Below are 18,368 nucleotides of genomic sequence, written 5' to 3'. Positions count from 1 at the left end.
TAGGGACACCATCCCTGCCCATCCTGGCTAATAGCCATTGATGGACCTATCCTCCATGAATTTTATCTGGTTCTTTTTTGAACCGTGTTATAGTCTTGGCCTTCACAACATCCTCTGGCAAAGAGTGCCACAGGTTGACTGCGTGGTGTGAAGAAATACTTCCTTTTGTTTGATTTTAAACTTGCCTCTTTCATTTAGTGACCCCCTAGTTCTTGTGTTACGAGAAGGAGTAAATAACACGTCCTATTTACTTTCTCCACACCAGTCATGATTTTATAGACTGCTATCATATCTCCCCTTAGTCTTCTCTTTTCCAAGCTGAAAAGTCCCAGTTTTATTAATCTCTTCTCATAACGAAAGCTGTTCCATACCCCTAATCATTTTTGTTGCCCTTTTCTGATCCTTTTCCAATTCCAATATAACTTTTTTGAGATGGGACGATCAGATTCCTCCAGGGTAGATTGGCAGAGGCCCTGGAGGTTTTTCGCCTTCCTCCGCAGCATGGGACAGGGGTCGCTTGCTGGAGGATTCTCAGCGATATGAAGTCTTTAAATCATAATTTGGGGACTTCAACAGCTGAGTCAAGGGAGAGAAATCTTCCAGGAGTGGGTGGGTCAGCTTTTGTGGCCCGCATCATGTGGGAGGTCAGACTAGATGATCATAATGATCCATTCTGACCTTAGAGTCTATGAGTCTGAGATTTGCATGCAGTATTCAAGATATGGGCATACCATGGATTTATATAGAGGCAATATGATATTTTCTGTCTTATTATCTATCCCTTTCTTAATGATTCCCAACGTTCTGTTTGCTTTTTTGACTGCCGCTGCACATTGAGTGGATGTTTTCAAAGAACTACCCACAATGACTCCATGATCTGTCTCTTGAGTGGTAACAGCTATTTTAGACCCCATCATTTTATATGGATAGTTGAGATTGTTTTCCAAAGTGCATTATTTTGCATTTATCAACATTGGGTAACAAAATGGCAGATGAAATTCAGTCACCCAGTTTTGTAAGACCCTTTGTAGCTCTTCGCAGTCTGCATTGGACTTAACTATCATGAATAGTTTTGTATTGCAAATTTTGCCACATCACTGTTTACCCCTTTTTCCAAATCATTTATGAATATGTTAAATAGTACTGGTCCTAGTATAGACCCTTGTGGGACACCACTATTTACCTCTTTCCATTTGGGAAAACTGACCATTTTTACTAATCTTTGTTTCCTATCGATGTGTCTGACAATTCTGTTCTTTATTATCGTTTCAACCAGTTTGCCCGGTACTGAAGTCAGTCTTACCAGTCTGTAATTGCCGGGATCACCTCTGGAGCCCTTTTTTAAATTGGCATCACATTAGCTGTCCTCCAGTCATTTGGTACAGAAACTGATATAAATGATAAACCACAGTTAGTAGTTCTGCTGTTTCACATTTGAGTTGCTTCAGAACTCATGAGTGAATACTATCTGGTCCTGGTGACTTATTACTATTTGGTTTATAAATTGGTTCCAAAACCACCTCTAATGACGTCTCAATCTGGGACAGTTTCTCAGATTTGTCACCTAAAAAGAATGGCTCAGGTTTCGGAATCTCCATGAAGACCGAAGCAAAGAATTAATTTAGTTTCTCCACGTCTCTTATTGTACTTATCGTTGAGTACTCAAAAATTTTTTGCTATTACTTTTTGGGTCTTTGGCAAGCTGTTCTTCAAAATTCTTTTGGCCTTCCTAATCATATTTTTACACTTCACTTGCCAGAGTTTATGCTCCTTTCTATTTTCCTCACTAGGATTTAACTTCCACTTTTTAAAGGATGCCTTTTTGCCTCTCACTGCTTCTTGTATTTTGTTGTTTAGCCATGGTGGTACTTCTTTGGTTCACTTACTGTGTTTTTTAATTTGGGGTCAACATTTAAGTTGAGCCTCTCTTACGGTGTCTTTAAAATGTTTCCATGCAGCTTGCAGGGATTTCACTTTTGGCGCTGTACCTTTTAGTTTAACTAACTTCTTCATTTTTGTGCAGTTCCCGTTTCTGAAATTAAATGCTACCATGTTGGGCTGCTGTGGTGTTTTCCCTGCCACAGGAATGTTAAATTTAATTATATTATGGTCACTATTACCAAGCAGTCCAGCTGTATTCACCTCTTGGACCACTTCCTGTGCTCCATGTAGGACTAAATCAGGAATTGCCTCTCCTCTCATGGGTTCCAGGACTAGCTGCTCCAAGAAGCAGTCATTTAAGGTGTCAAGAAACTTTTTCTGCATCCTGTCCTGAAGTGACATGTACCCACTCAACAGGGGGATAGTTGCAATCCCACATTATTATTGAGTTTTTTTATTTTTATAGCTTCTCTAATCTCCCTGAGCATTTCAGTCTCTATCACCATCTTGGTCAGGTGGTCGGTCATATATCCCTACTGCTATATTCTTATTATTAGCGCATGAAATTACTATCCATAGAGATTCTATAGTAGCTTGGTTCATTTAAGATTTTTACTTCATTTGATTTTACGCTTTCTTTCACATATAGTGCCACTCCCCCAGCAGCATGACCTGTTCTGTCCGTCCAATATATTTTGTACCCTGGTGTTACTGTGTCCCATTGATTATTCTCATTCCACCAAGTTTCTGTGATGCCTATTATATCAATAGTGTCATTTAATACGAGGCACTCTAGTTCACCCATCTTATTATTTAGACTTTTAGCATTTGTATATAAGCACTTTAAGAACTTGTCACTTTTTAGCTGTCTGCCGTTACATGATGTAATTGAATGGGACTCTTTTTTTCATTTGACTGTTTCTCAGCAAATCCTACCCATACTTTATCATCTTCCATCCTCTCCTCCTTACTAGGGCATAGAGAATCTCCATTAATAGATCTTCCCGTACAGGATGTGTCTGTCTGAACCACGTGCTCCTCTGCACCTGTTGGCTTTCCCCAAGCCCTTAGTTTAAAAACTGCTCTATGGCCTTTTTAAGTGCCAGCAATCTGGTTCCATTTTGGTTTAGGTGGAGCCCATCCTTCCTGTACAAGTTCCCTGTTTTCCAAAGGGTTCCCCAGTTCCTAATAAATCTAAACCCCTCCTCCCTACACCATCATCTGATCCATGCATTGAGGCACTGCAGTTCTGCCTAACTGGCCCTGCACATGGAACTGGAAGCATTTCAGACAATGCTACCATGGTAGTACAGTAACTGCATCAGCTAAGAAATTTGTGGCATAGGAGTGGTGAATGATGCCATAGCAACTGAACAGGAACTCCCATTCCTATTTACATCCTTTGCATCCCATCATAACCTCTTGTTAACCCACTATGTTGGTAAATCAGTTAAGGCAAGTCTCACTTTACATTCTAAAAAGGTTGGTACTTTGCCTTCTTTTAATCAGGACTGAATTAGTATCTCCATTTAGAAGGACCTGTCACCAATGAGTGAACACTTCAGTAAGTAGAATTATTCAGTTTAAGAAATCTTACGAAAAAAAAAAAATCCAAGGTCTCTTAGATTTTCATAACTCCTAAAATCCATGATAGTGGGGAAAATATGGTTAGCATCTCCTTTAGACCAATGATTTGAACATACTTTGTCTTGGTGGAGGCAATACTGTATGTGATTATACTGCAGAGAACCCTGAAGAGTTTCCCTTAGCAAACAGGGTGAATGTTCATGTTCCTCTGAGCCAGGATATGGAGAATCTTCATCCTGGTGCCTTTCAAAGAACAAGTGAGCCAACTGGGGAAGAATCACCAGCCAGAGGATGGAGTGTTCAGTTGCTCTGCCCGTTCCTTGCAGGCTTAGAGAACTGTAAACAAAAAGCCAATGGGTAACTCCTGGAATTGGACACACTGTTGGTTGCTGCTTTTTTAGGTTAACATCCCTTTGAAATGCTAGATGTACTTACTTTCTCAGGAATGAGGGAGTGTGCCTAATCTATTTGATGCACTTTCAAGTTTTCAGAACCAAGACAAAAGTCCACAGCTACCCTACATTGTAGGTGTAACTTTGTTTAAAAGAAAAAAAGGCAAAATGGCTTTCAAAGGGTAAGCAATAATATAACTACCCTGATCAAATAACTCTCTTGGAAAGTTTATTAAAAAAAACTAGTAGTGGTAGAAGATAGCACTATTCAGAACCATAAAATTATGTTTAGCATTACATTCACAAATCCCTCATTATTTAGTAATTTGGATTTTGTGTTTTGTGAGACCAAAAAAAAACCAACAACAAAACCCCCACATAATCTAAAGCTAACCTGTGGAAAACGCTTCCTTAAATGTCTACATTTTTTTCAGACATAGTAAACCACCTCACTTGCAGTAGCCAGAACTAAAATACATACTAAAATCGTGTGTTCTGGTGCATACAGATGACACCATAATAGTTAACTGTTACTGAGGGAGTTTCTCTTAATGAGGATAATTTTTTCATTGAACCTGAGAGGGGAACCTCCATTGCACGATTACCGTGTGGAACATACTGCCACAATCCTGAGACCAAGGGTTTGGCAGGATTTAAAGAAGGATTAGGCATTTATGTGGTTAATGAGAACACCCACAGTTAAGTTAAATGGGATGTGTGATGTGATTGATATATATCAGTGTGTGTATGTGTATATATAATTATTTGATTTGGAAAATGTAAGCCCTTTATGCTTCAGGGTGCAGATTACGTAACTGACATATTAGGAAGAAGTTCTCTCTGCAGGTTATTCCAGAATTGTTCATTAGAGGTTCTTACCCTTTCCTCTATACTAACTACTGATTTGCAGAAGACAGGGATTGCTTTGTCCATTGCTGAAATGTAGCCACATATGGGCTCAAATAAAACAGCTGCTTAACAGTGCATAGCAACCCTATGCAGCTATTCAGCTCAGAAAGTGAAGAATAGGTTATCCTATTGAAACTGTAGCATGTATTTACCTATCTAGAATGCAGTCAGCCAGACAGGAATTTCGTTAGGGCAGTAGGGCTTAATATTTTATGAAAATTGCCTTGGAATCTTTAGAAATCAAAAATGGGCAGGGCTTTGGTTGTAGCTCTCATCCAAAGACTGTATCTCCAGCACTGTATAGCCCTCTAACACTAGGCATTGGTTCTGCACTAACAGAGAGAAAAAGCCATCTGTTGAACTACAAGTACAGTTTCTTGCAGCAGTTAAGTCGTCTTAAGAAGTCTCACCTAAATGTTGACAGCCCGAATCTGCTTAGTTATGAGAGCCTAGCCTGAGTTGACATGGCTCTCAACAGCTTTCTGAGATGGTTGTCTATTACACCCATTATTATAGATCGGCGCACTGATGCAGAGTGGAGTTAAGTTGACTTGACTATGGTCTCAGTGACTGGGAATAGAAATGAGGATTCTGATCTCCCGTTCTCCTGTCTAACCACAAGATTACAATGAAGACTGCATAGGTGTTTCTAGCATTCACAGAAGAGCTTGGGACATTAGGCCAACAGGAAAATGATGGACCCTAAAGGGTTAATAGAAATACTGCAAAAAGCTATTTCCTGGCCTGCATTCCCCATTATGGTACACTGAGGCAGATAAGATAAAATGGCTCCTAGAATGCAGCTAGGAGTATAGGAAACTCCAGATGGCAGTTTCAAGGTCGGAAAGATGCGGCTGCACCTTCAGCTAATGTGGACTAGTAAACACGAACACTTGACCCAGCTGATAAGACATACTGCATGTACCAACTTGCTCTAGCTGGTGCAGCCTTAATGGTGGGTAATCCTTGCATACACAGCTGTTTACACAGAGAAGTTGTTACAAATTAACCTGGACAGAGTCATCTAGTCAGCTCTTGCCCTATGTTTTTTCCCTGCTCTAAGTGAACTAGAAAATGTCCAACCCTTTTGTCCACTGACACAAGTAGTTTCTGCCCTAGAGTAACGGTCTGCTTTGCCCTGTGCAATAGGTGATTGCCAATTGTGGCTATGGTAGAACCATCTCTTGTCACCAGGTAAGTTAATAAAACAAAGGTTGCTAAAAAATGGACACAGTAGGAAGACCAAAGAAACCTAAGAGTTGCTGTTTACAGGAGTTGCTGGTTTCTCCTTCCATGTGTGTAGTGATTTGGGTGTTCCGGTCTTCAGCTCTTGCAGACAAGTTCACTCATCTTCCATGTTCTACTTGAGAAAATGAAGCAATTTTTAAAATCATCAGTTTTATAACTTGTTTTGGGGAAAATGGTGTGAAGGCTGAAAGGCTGAGAAGCTTTGGCTGTTTTATTATAAAGAGTTGAGGCTCCTTTATTTAGAAAAGCAAATGAAAATGGGAAGGATTGCAAGCTCCCTCAATACCTACTTTCCTACAATCACAGGAACATACTCAAACTACCTACCCCAACCCAAACATGATCCCTGCTTGGTGCAAGCACAGTCAACATGGGAGAGAGAATAAATTTAACCCTTATCAAACTCTAATCACGCCAGAGCAGGAGGATAACAAATGCACTATGGCAGCTGGAAATTGCACAATGACTTGAGAGATTCAGAACAGCGAGTCTCATGCAGAGAGATGAGTTTCAGTACAAATGAATGTAAAGTCACATGCCAAAAGCAAAGAAATGAACAGCGGAGATACAAATGAGGAAACAGCTATCTGAATATCTAATGAGACGTATAAAAAGATGTCTCTTACTCTGGGTGCCTTTGAAATGAGGGCTAGTTCAGTGAGAGCCACCAGCAATCCCCAATAAAAATTCAACCCCAATACTAAAACGTTCCTTCCCTCTCTTAAAGGCCTGGGTAAAAAGGCAGGCCTTGCAGCATGCCCTGAAAATCAACACTTGGTTGTTTCAGTGCAAGGTGGAGAAATGGTTCCGAAGCTGAAGGACTCTCAATGAATGCTGCACCATAGGTTGGTGGGAACGACAAGTTGAGTGCCTCCGCTGGACTGCAGCTGTGGCAGTATTTCCTGGGGACACGGAGGCCATTTCTGAAGAGGATAGGACCCCACCTCCCAGGCCTTTTAGAACTTCATAGAGCAAAGCAATACTTGTCTCCTCAAGATTGGATTAGTGCAATGCCCTGTACATGGGGCTGCACTTTAACTCAACTTGGAAACTAAAACTGATGTAGAAGGTAGTGGCCTGCCTGGTAAGTGGTGTGTCTTGATAGGACATCAGTGGTCAGCCCTCTGCACTGGAGAAAGGCACAAATCACAGTAAATAGATTGCAGTGTCCTGTTTCCAGACACATGGACAAAGTATTATGAGGCACAGCTGTTCTATGGTCAATTGCCGATAGCTGGAGCTCCAACGCTAGTCCCAGAACGTGAATGAGAGTGACTGGTGGTAGACACATCCTCCAAGTGGGGTGTGATAAATCAATGTCCCATCTACTCACTACTTCGCTTCAGCCATATCCAGATTGAGCTTTAAACAGCTTGCCTCTCTTCCAAGTCCCAATCTCCAAATGTGACCAGGTGCTCAACAGCACTGGCAGAGTCAGGCATGGCAGAGAACAAGAGCTGGGTGTTGTCAGCATACTGATCATTCTGCATCCCATACTTCCTCGCTAACCCTCTTAAAGGCCATATATACATGTTGAACAGGAGTGGAGTGGGGATGGGATGGAACCCTGCAAAACTCCAAATAACGGCACTCTAAGGGGGACAGAACATTGATTCAGGACAAGTGGCTCATGCCAACTTGTGGGAACACTTGGTCAGGGAGGAATGGAGCTGCCCAAGAGCAGCCCTATCTATTGCTGGTGCTATTCACAGGTGATTCAATGATACCTTATGGTCATTGGTCTCATGGCAGCTGATAGCTCTAACATCAGGATGGACACATGATCTTCATCCATTGCCAGGAGGTGATCATCAACCAATGGCACCTGTGTAATTGCTGTCCTATATCCAGACTGACAAGGGTTAAGGAGATCTGAGGCACTTAAGGTGCTCTGGGAGTTGTCTTAGCACAGCCTTCTCAATAACTTTTAACCAGGAATGTAAGATTGGGATACTGGACAAGAGTTAGCCAAATAGTATCGTGTTAGTTTCATGAGCGAAGACCATGCAGCAGCTTCCTTAAGTGAAACTAGCATCTTGCCCTTCGTAAGAAAGGAACTGATAGATACAGGTGCGGTCTCTGGGTTGTCAGCAGAGTCCCTGCTGCAGCAGCACGTTCTGGGATGTCGAGGTGTGTTGTTTGCTCTTTTGCGCTTCATCAAAGACATTGTTACTGCAGGGGTCCCAGGTAAATAACAGAATCAAAAAGAACAGGAGTACTTGTGGCACCTTAGAGACTAACAAATTTATTATAGCATAAGCTTTCGTGGGCTACAGCCCACTTCTTCGGATGCATATAGAGTGGAACATATATTGAGGATATATATATATATATATATATATATATACACACACATACAGAGAGCATGAACAGGTGGGAGTTGTCTTACCAACTCTGAGAGGCCAATTAAGTAAGAGAAAAAAACGTTTGAAGTGATAGCCCAGTATAGACAGTTTGATATCTTGATTATCACTTCAAACGTTTTTTTCTCTTACTTAATTGGCCTCTCAGAGTTGGTAAGACAACTCCCACCTGTTCATGCTCTCTGTATGTGTGTATATATAGCTCCTCAATATATGTTCTTCGGATGCATATAGAGTGGAAGTGGGCTGTAGCCCACGAAAGCTTATGCTATAATAAATTTGTTAGTCTCTAAGGTGCCACAAGTACTCCTGTTCTTTTTGCGGATACAGACTAACACGGCTGCTACTCTGAAACAGAATCAAAGTCTTTCCTGTTTCCCTTGATCCCAGTTAGGGTGAATGCTAATACTCAAAGGCTTGGCTGGCTCAGTGTTTGGTTTTTTTTTTTACTCCTCCATCCTTTACCTCATTGTGCCTGAGTACGATAATGGGTGCATGATTGCAGTTTGCTATGTGGCTGAGGAAAGTAAGCAGCAGTATCTTCCACAGCTGCTGTGCAAATTGCACCTCCTGTCTGTGGCAGACTGAGTCAAGCTACACCTTCAGCAGTCTCTAGAGACTGACACTGTCATTTGACTCAGAGCTCCAGCCCCGCTTGCCAGAAATTCAAAGACTGAGTCTCCTCCACAGTAATGTTTAGTGGCATCGCGGCACCATCTGACGGAAGGCAAGTATTTTAATGTATAATTGAAATGTCGGTGTCTTTCCAACCACACGTGCTTTGCTGCACATGGTTTTCTGATGACAGTTCTGTCTATTGCACACGATGGTCCCAGAATTTCACTGCCATCTCCCCTGTAATTTGGAGTGGATTATTTTGTCTTCCTTATGACACCATCCTGATCCTTGCTGAGGCTCCTCTCTCTCAGGCCCTGTACTTATCACTTTCTGAATGATATACAAGTAGGAGGAAGAGAGAGAACTTCCTGAAATTATCAGGAACCATAAAAGACTTTTCACCTAAAAGTGTTGAGGAAACACCTCCTAACCCTGGGAGAAAAAAAGAGAGAGTACAACATTATGTAGCAAGCTATCCCTGGCTCAGGAATGGATTGGAATTACAAATGGGTGTGGCATCAAACCCAAGACATAGTGCGCCACCTGGTTCTGGACAGATCCATCCTACCTCTGATGATCCCTTAGGAATCTGTGTTTCTCTCGAGCTTTGGCAACTCTTGTGTCTTATCAAATATCTAATCAGTACAGAGTGTTCAGCACACACTTTGCATGTGAGGGGAGTTCTTACTTTCTGAACCTATTGCAGTATTCCCATGCACAAGAGACCAGACAGACTGAGGAGATGTACCCGGCTCCCCTTTTATTCCCTCCTCCCATCTCTGTACCTTGAGCTGGAATCAAATGTCAGATCAAAATAGCAGAGACAAAATGTTCCTGACAAGAAGCAGCTGGAAGTTGATGTTTGCAGGGGTTGCACTGAAGCTCTGATGAACCTGACAGGGATGGATGTGACAAGACCAAGCTCAGTAACTCCCCTTTGAAATCTCTGCTGACACTTCACCAAGCATGGATCACTGCGCTCCTACCTGTGTTCCTCTGGCAGCCCCAGGATCCTGTTGTCACCTTCTCAGTGCCAGATTGGTCAAAGTTTTTTGTTTTATTTTTACTTACAATTTTGCACAACTAATTAGTGGGGTTTGTCAAAATTAAAAAATTTTCACAGGAAAATGTTTTGATAAAAATAATTTTTTTGAGGAGATATTGCAAACATTTTACTTTCTAATTCCAATTTTGAAATGCCAGTTTTTTTTTTCATTTTGATGTTTCCACACTGTTGGAATGTTTCTTTCCATGACAACTTTTCATATTTTGACTTTTTATTTAGTTTCAGCAAGAAAACAAAATATTGGATTTTCTGGTAGGATGGGAATTCTGTGTTTTAAACAGCTGTAGTTGGGGCAGTTTTCTGTTCATTCAGTAAATCCTCTGACTTAACAATGAACATTTTTCAAGCATCTGTAAATGAGTCTGAACAAACATTTTAAAATAATTCACTACTTCCTGCCCTGTTTGTGCATCTTTGTTAGTCTTTTGGGACTAGATTGCAGGCTTTGTGTGGAAGAAGCAGGAGAAGAGGTGGAAACCCAACTGTTTAAGATACGGTCATCCTAGAACTCTTCAGTTCCCTTGCACAGGTGGGAAGGTGAACACCCAGTTGATGGTTGTGCTCTAGTTCTTACTGTAAACAACCCAGTTCTCATTTGTAGTCTTTGCCTTTGTTTAATCCTGATGTCTAGAAGAGTAGATGAACAGAACATGAGGAGAAAGGAGGAGTGTCCCTATTGCAATAGATGGTCACATTTCTTACCTTTAAAAAAAAAATTATCAGGTGATTTTTGCATATGCCCAGTTCTTAACCAGCACTGAGACTACCTTTACACTGTAGTGCTACCACCACTTACCCCAAACAGTGACCTCCTTCCATGGCACACAATCCCCACATTTGGTGTGAGGCATATTCTCTGGTTCACCATCAATAGTTAACTATTAATTATTGGAGTTAATTGTCTTTTATGGAAAATATACAAACATTGCCCTGTCCATGTTCATGTGGTAAGGTGTCTGACTGCTGGAGGACTGGGAGGCTTACACTGCTTACACATCTTGCCATGGAGCCTTGTTAATTCAGGTTACCAGTTTGTGTAGAAGTGGACTAGCAAGGACTCCAGGGGTTATCTGGCTGATGGAGGGAGAAGGCAGGTGTAGGGAGGAGCTGGTGAAAGTGCTGGTTTGAGGATGAGGCTGGTATTCTAGTGGGGGATCGACACAATACTGAGTGGAAATCAAAGCAAAGATAGAATATCGAGTATTACAATTGTGTGTGTGCACTCTGTTTACTTCCTGTCCACATGCAAGCTCTGGTGAGTCCTCTTCTCACACATGTACGCTATCCTGAACTGCTTCTCCCATGTACAATACACACTTGTGCACTCTTCTTAAACCCAGTTTTGATGCTGCACTCACATGAGCATGTACACACAGATCACTGTGTTCTTGGTCTGGTTCCCAAATGGGATAGAGCAGCTATTCTCAGCAGTTGACTCTGGTTCTGTGCCCACACTGGCTACAACATGAACTTTGATTTTAAGTTCACACTACTCACATAGAGAATGTTCTCACCAGTGTGCTGTAATCCTGGGCTCAGACTGGAGACAATGGGGATACATTCACCTAGCTCAGAACACACAGAAATCACCTGGTCCATCAGGAATATTCTCAGCAGCAGGCTGTCTGGTTCTGTACTCACCATGGATAGAATAGGCCATTTCCCTGCGATGCATTCTGGTCTGTGTTCATATTGGCCAGTGAGCTCTGGCTATCACTGTTTGTTTCCTGTACACACAGCATGGTCTCCAGACCAAAAGTATGGAGCAAGGCCCCTGGTTTTTGCAGCACTCCACTGTGGAAATTCTGTTTCTCCTTGGCTCAGAATTCTGGTAGTTCACATAATTATAAAGACAAATGCCCACAAGGAAGGCGGCTCCTTCCATTTGATCCATGCTTTTACACCAGTAACTCATACAGAATTAACTGCCTCTACATGGTCTGTATGCTCCTGAGCAATTAAGCCTCTGCCACGGTAAACTCAAATTTGGCTAGCAATAAGGATGCCTTTCTGTAAATTTAGTCCTGGTTCAGGCAGGAATCACTCACATATGCTTGTTATGGCTGCTTCCTCCATCAGTTGGGCTCAAGTCTGACATAGAATCATAGAAATTTAGGATTGGAAGGGACCTCCAGAGATCATCTAGTCCAACCCCCTGAGCTGAGGCAGGACCAAGTACACCTAGACCATCTCTGACAAGTGTCTTTGTCTATCCCATTCTTAAAATCTCCCGATGATGGGGATTCCACAAACTCCCTTGGAAGCCTGTTCCAGTACTTTACCCTTCTAGTTAGAAAGTTTTTCCTAATAATTAATCTAAATCTCCCTTGCTGCAGCTTAAACCCACTATTTCCTGTTCTACCTTCATTAGACACACAGAAAAATTGATGACTGTCCTCTCTTTAACAGCCCTTACCATATTTGAAGACTGTTATCAGGTTTCTCTTCAGTCTTCTCAAGACTAAACATGCCCAGTTTTTTTAACCTTTTTGTATAGGTCAGGGTTTCTAAACTTTTTATCATTTTTGTTGCTCTCCGTTGGGCTCTCTCCAATTTGTCTGCATCTTTCTTAAAGTCAGGTACCCAAAATTGGACATAATATTCCATCTGAGACCTCACCAGTGCCAACTAGAGTTGGGACAATTACCTCCTGTATCTTAGATATGACACTACTGTTAATATAGCCCAGATGGAGATTTGCTATAGTCGCAACTGCATCATGTTGTTGACTCATAGTCAGTTTGTGGTCCTCTATAACCCCCCAGATCGTTTTCAGTGGTAGACTGCCTAGCCAGTTATTCCCCATTTTCTATTTGTGCATTTGATTTGTCCTTCCTAAGTGGAATACTTTGCACTTGACTTTATTGAATTTCATTTTATTGATTTCAGATCAACTCATCAAAGAACCATTGAATTCTACTCCTGTTCTCAAAAGTGCTTGCAGTCCCTCCCAGCTTGCGGTTGTCTGCTAATTCTATAAGAATATTCTCCTCTCCATTATCCAAATAATTTAATGAAAATATTGAATAGTACTGGACTCAGGACTGAGACCCCAACAGATATGACCTCCCAGTTTGACGGTGAACCAAGGATAACTACTCTGAGTACTGTTTTTAACCAGTTGTGCATCCATAGAATCATAGACTAGCAGGGTTGGAAGGGACCTCAGGAGGTCATCTTGTCCAACTCCCAATCTAGTCCAACCCCTATCTTTATAGCTACTTCATGTAGATTACATCTTCCATAGTTTGCTTATGAGAATGTCATGTAGGACTGTCAAAAGTCTTACTAAAATACATCATGTCTACTTCTTTCCCCCCATTCACTAGGCCAGTAACCCTGTCAAAGGAGGAAATTAGGTTGGTTTGGCATGCTTTGTTCTTGACAGATCCATTACTTATCACTCCGTTATCCTCTAGGTGCTCACAAATTGATTGTTTAATAATTTGTTCCAGTATCTTTCCAGTTAAAGAGAGGCTGATTGGTCTATAATTCCCTGGGTCCTCTTTGTTCTCCTTTTTAAAAAGTTAGGTATTGTGTTTGCTCTTCTCTTTTCCTCTGGGACCTGGCATATTCTCCTTGAGTTCTTGAAGATAATTGCGTATGGTTCTGAGATTGCTTTAGCTAGTTCCTTAAGTACCACAGGGTAAATTTTGTGAGGCCCTGATGACTTGAATACATCTATCTTATCTAAATATTCTGTAGCTTGTTCTTTTCTTTTTCTGGCTTGTGTTCCTTCCCTCTTGTTAATATTAATTGTGTTAAGCATCTGGTCACAATTAACCTTTTTAGTGAAGACTAAAGCAAAATAGGCATTAAATATCTCTCATCTTGATGTTGTCCGTTATTGGCTCTCCTTCCCTGCTTAAGTAGAGGACCTATACTTTCCTTCATCTTTCGCTTGTGCCTAATGTATTTATAGAACTACTTCTTTTTGCCTTTTATGTCATTGTCTAGGTATAATTCATTTTGTCTTAGCCTTTCTGATTTTAAGCAAGTTCCTATAACCTGGCAGGATATTGGTCAGTATGTTATCGCCCATCTGTACATATAGGCAACATTTCTACTACCTCTTTCTACAAACACATTCAGTTAAGGCCTAGCAGAGTTTGAAAAACTGAAATAACCAACAGAATACTGGTCATCAGGTAAGTGGAAATGGATAACATTTACCCTGGCTTTCAGTTCCCAAATAGTTTTAATGGCAAATTTTGGTCCTGACAGCTGGGAAGTCACCTGCAGCAACTGCAAGAATATATAATTCTGAAACACATGAAAAACGATAACTAGTGGGACAGAACTGCAGAGGAGAGGTGGGAATGGGAGAGTAGCAACCCTCCTTGTCCAAATATTATAGATTGGAATTAGGACAGAGCAAATGCAAAATACAGCAAACATTTTCTTTATTCCAGGAATTTCTAACCCACAACAGATTGTGTGTCAACCACTTTTCTGGCAACACAGGTTAAACTTTTCGAAAGCGTCTGAGTGATAAAGGAGCATAAGAGCTGCTGAAAGTAGCTGGGACTTGTGTTCCTGAGGCACTTTTGAAAAATCCCACTCTCCTACACACCGGATGCACCTACTTCATCTAGCAGATGCTGAGGGGAACTCATGTTGCTATGCCTTGCCCAGAAACCAACTCTAAGGTTTCTTTTCCTTTTGCAGTTTCATTTGAGTAACTGGCTTTGATTCACCCATACTTAAATTTTATACAGCACCTTAGATGCCTGGAGATGGATGGGTCCTTTAGAAAACAAATGAATAAACTATTTCCTTTTTCTGACATTAGGCCAGTCCTAACCATGATTCCGGTGACACCCTGCTAGAGACTTCCCTGAAACTAGTTATGATGTCTGTCTTTCTTTGTTTGCACACAGTTAGCAAGCCAGGTGCCCTGTGCTCATGTATGCTTGTCCTATAGACTTCACTTTGAGTGGTGGGTGCCCAGCCCTTCTGCAAACCCAGCCCTTAGTGTTTATGAAGCACTTTGACTCCCCCCACTCTGAAACTTACTATAGATGTGCAAGCTATTGTTCGTTGTTATGCTGACAGTTACCACACAATCAATGTAACTTCAATTGCTAATGGAATAATGGAACAGATTTAAGAGAAAATCTTTGTAAACACCTTCAGGTAAAGGGAATGAGGAGTAATAAAACCAACCTAAGTTTATAAAGAGGAGACAATAGTCTTGGGCCTAAAGCAGGTGAATGGCAGACAGGTATCTAGGCTCTACTCTTGGATCAGACTTGATCTGTGACTGTAGAGAAGAATAAAAAAACCCACCTCTTTTTGCCCCCAAAACAACCCCCCCCCCCCGTTGAACCAAAATTCTCTGCTGTGCACACAATTCTCCCCCTGGGGAGAGGATGAGAGCGTATGAACCACATGTGATAGGTATTAGTCATGTCACTTAATGCACCTCTGGAAGTTGCTCAGATACTATGTTATAAATACCTGTATAGAATAGAAGCCACTGAATAATTAAGCTTCACAATAGTCCTGTAAGGTAGTCAGTTTCACTCACCATTGAAATGAGCTACTTCTGAGATGAAATGGGGTAGCTGTTTAAAAGCACACAACAATTCTGGATGACAGGAAGCAGAGGATACTGTGTCCACTTGAAATGGCAGGAGGAATTTAAAAAGAATAATGATTTGAGATGGAATTTGCTCAGACATCAGGGCAAACACCCTTACTCCTACAGAGAGTACTATGGGATATTTATATGTTGTCAGACTTTGATAGGCAATATCACAAGTAACACAGTCCCCCTAATACCGTGATGGGGGATGGGTTTAATAGTTATTCAGATGGGAGAGCACTGCCCACTGAATTGTCACTACAGCACCTATGTGCCCATTGGACATCAGTCTACTATAATCTATATATAATAACCTGGTTCAACCAAGATTATCTTGGGAGATACCACAATGAGAAGTGGTATGTCAAAGCTACAGGATCCCTTCTCTTTCCTTTCTTTGTGGATTGGTACCGCATTTGCTTTTTCCTGGTCCTCTGGTATCTCCCCACTTTTCCTTTATTTTAAAATGGATCAGTATCTTGGTAAATTTGATAACTAAATAAGTCTCTTAAGCTGGGACGCATATTGTCCGAACACACTTATTCTAAGTTTGTATTTTCCAGTATTCCTTTACCTGCTTTTTTATGATGTTATTTCAGTCATATTTCTGATGGTTTGAACCTCTTTTATTCATTCTTCTTATTGAAGACATTTTTAAATGTTCTGTATCTCAGCCATTTTGAGTTCATCTCTTTCCTCTTTTTTTCCCTATAGACCTTTTTTATCCCAACATATTGGTTCAAAGCCCTTCTCATTCCCATTAACTTCTTTGGCTGGTATAACTCATTTAAATATGTTATTGAACTCACCTTTTCCCCATAAGCCTTAACTGATTCTGTATGTATTTATTTGTTCTTTCCTTCTATTTCCAACAATGAGCTTATTTTTTTAATCCTCAGATCTATTGAGTTAGTACCTGAACTATACTGACTGTTTCTTGTTCTTTTCCCAGCAGAACTCTGTGGTGTACCTTAATTATGTTTTGTTTTAGTCTTCTCCAACCTTCTTCCATGCTTGTGGATTTTAATACCTCTTGCCCTTGCATTGTGCTCATTCAATACTTTAATTCCTGAAAATTTGCTTTCCTTTATTCTGCTGCATTCTGTGCATTCTTACCTGACTTGGCTCAAGTCGAATATTTGTTATGACTGGCAATGGACTTCCCAATTGTCCTCCATTGTTCCTCCCAACTGGCTTCTCTTCTGCCTGGACCTCTGCTTTCTAGATCATAAAGTTGTTGTCTTTGTAACTTGGGAACATCTTTGCATATTTACGCTGATTATCCAATACACGTCTGGGTAGCTAAGTCCCTTGTGAGTACAATATACAGTGGTTTCAAGAACTTCCAGGAAATTTTCCATAATCCATCTTTTTTTTGTCCTGGGTGGGTCTGTAGCAGATGCAACCTATAATTTTGCCCCCTTTTAATCCACTGTATCATTGTCCCAATTACTTAACTACTACACTCTTCATTGTTAGCTTGTATTTCTCACTGGGATATTTCCTAATGTCTCACCCATTAAGAGTGAGATCTGTGGCAGTTCACTAGTTCTGTAGCTATGCCTTGCTCTCTCTCTTGCAAGACACCAATGACACACGTCTTCTGTTAGTGGAAGACATACCTAAGTAAGAGCTCATTGGCCTGAGAAAGGAGTGGGGCAGAGTTAGTGGAATGTACTCCCACCATTGGAGCCTGCCTCTTCCTCCTGCCATCTTAATATCCTGCTTGTGAAATAATTACAGTGTAATAATCCATAATGGAGATTTAAAAATTTGCCCCACACTTTCCCCCATCATTGGGAGGTAAATCCATGCAGAGAGGTCACTGGGGTTTGCCCATGTGTTGTGCTCAATCACTAGCATTCCAAGGGAGGGCTTAAATCTGTGTTAGAGAGGCTGCAGTGAAAATTCACTGTAAGTTAGGTTCTGGTCTTACCTGTTTCTGATGCAGCCTGGAACATGAACTTGCCTCTGGTATGGACTTGACAGGCATGTGTGAATTTTTCATTTATTGTCCCTTGAACTGGGGGAAGAGAGAGACAGAATGAGTAACAGACGGAAAGAGGAAGAGAAGTAGATAGAGAGGGGGAGAAACAACCAATGGGAGCCAGAGGGACAGAAGTAGACAGGGTGAGAGACTGACAGACAAAGCAAGGTAGAGGTACACATGGAGCCAGTTTCCCTCCCCCCCCCCCCCCACCAGGAGAAAGTAAGACACTCACATGGACTGGGGAGAGAGCCCCTTTTGCAATGGCCATGAAATCAGTCATGTGTAGGTTGTTGTCCAGCCCTGGGGGAGTGGGGGAAGGAATGTGGGTTGGGCAAAGTGTAGAATTGCACCACTGCAGAATTTTTCTTCCACACTTTAAATAGCCAGTACCTTTCACGACTGCTTTCACATTTCCCTCCAACCAGACCCTTGACAGCTCCTTCCTTAAGGTAACTGGCTCACTGTTTTCTTCTGCTTTCCTTCTCCAAACTCCTTAAGTTACCTTGTGGTTGGCTGTTTGTTTAATAATTTTCTAGTGTGTAAAATTTGTTTTTCTTCTGAGGAATTGCTGTCAGATGCTTGGGAGTGTTCATTACTGCTGTGTGTGTGTGTGTGTGTACATACATGTATGTACACAAGCACACCTTCTGGAGTATGCTGGGGTAGAACCCCCACTCTTATGGTTAGTTTTGGGGAACACCATTTGTTGCCATTGTGTTTTTCTGCT

At 41.4% G+C, this 18,368-nt stretch overlaps 1 protein-coding gene and 1 long non-coding RNA gene across 3 annotated transcripts in view; one reads left to right on the top strand and one right to left on the bottom strand.

Annotated features, from left to right (window-relative positions):
* Window positions 1-10,248: 10,248 nt before the first annotated feature.
* On the bottom strand, window positions 10,249-17,934 carry LOC128830550 (uncharacterized). Its single transcript, XR_008443602.1, has 4 exons — window positions 17,874-17,934; window positions 17,588-17,674; window positions 16,768-16,872; window positions 10,249-10,691 (listed from the first exon to the last, which is right to left on the bottom strand). It is a non-coding gene; the product is annotated as an uncharacterized LOC128830550 (long non-coding RNA).
* A 101-nt stretch (window positions 17,935-18,035) lies between these two features.
* Window positions 18,036-18,368, top strand: part of SLC6A13 (solute carrier family 6 member 13) — a 66,903-nt gene continuing 66,570 nt past the window's right edge. Inside the window, exon 1 of one of the 2 annotated variants that reach the window (XM_054034947.1) lies at window positions 18,036-18,090. The gene's annotated coding sequence lies outside the window, so the exon portion shown is untranslated. The remainder of the gene's footprint in view (window positions 18,091-18,368) is intronic. The other variant, XM_054034938.1, reaches the window with a different exon arrangement.

Source organism: Malaclemys terrapin, chromosome 1 (assembly GCF_027887155.1).
Source record: "Malaclemys terrapin pileata isolate rMalTer1 chromosome 1, rMalTer1.hap1, whole genome shotgun sequence".
Taxonomy (NCBI): Eukaryota; Metazoa; Chordata; order Testudines; family Emydidae; genus Malaclemys; species Malaclemys terrapin.
Note: the sequence above shows the minus strand (reverse complement) of the source record. Positions and strands in the feature narration are given on the sequence as shown.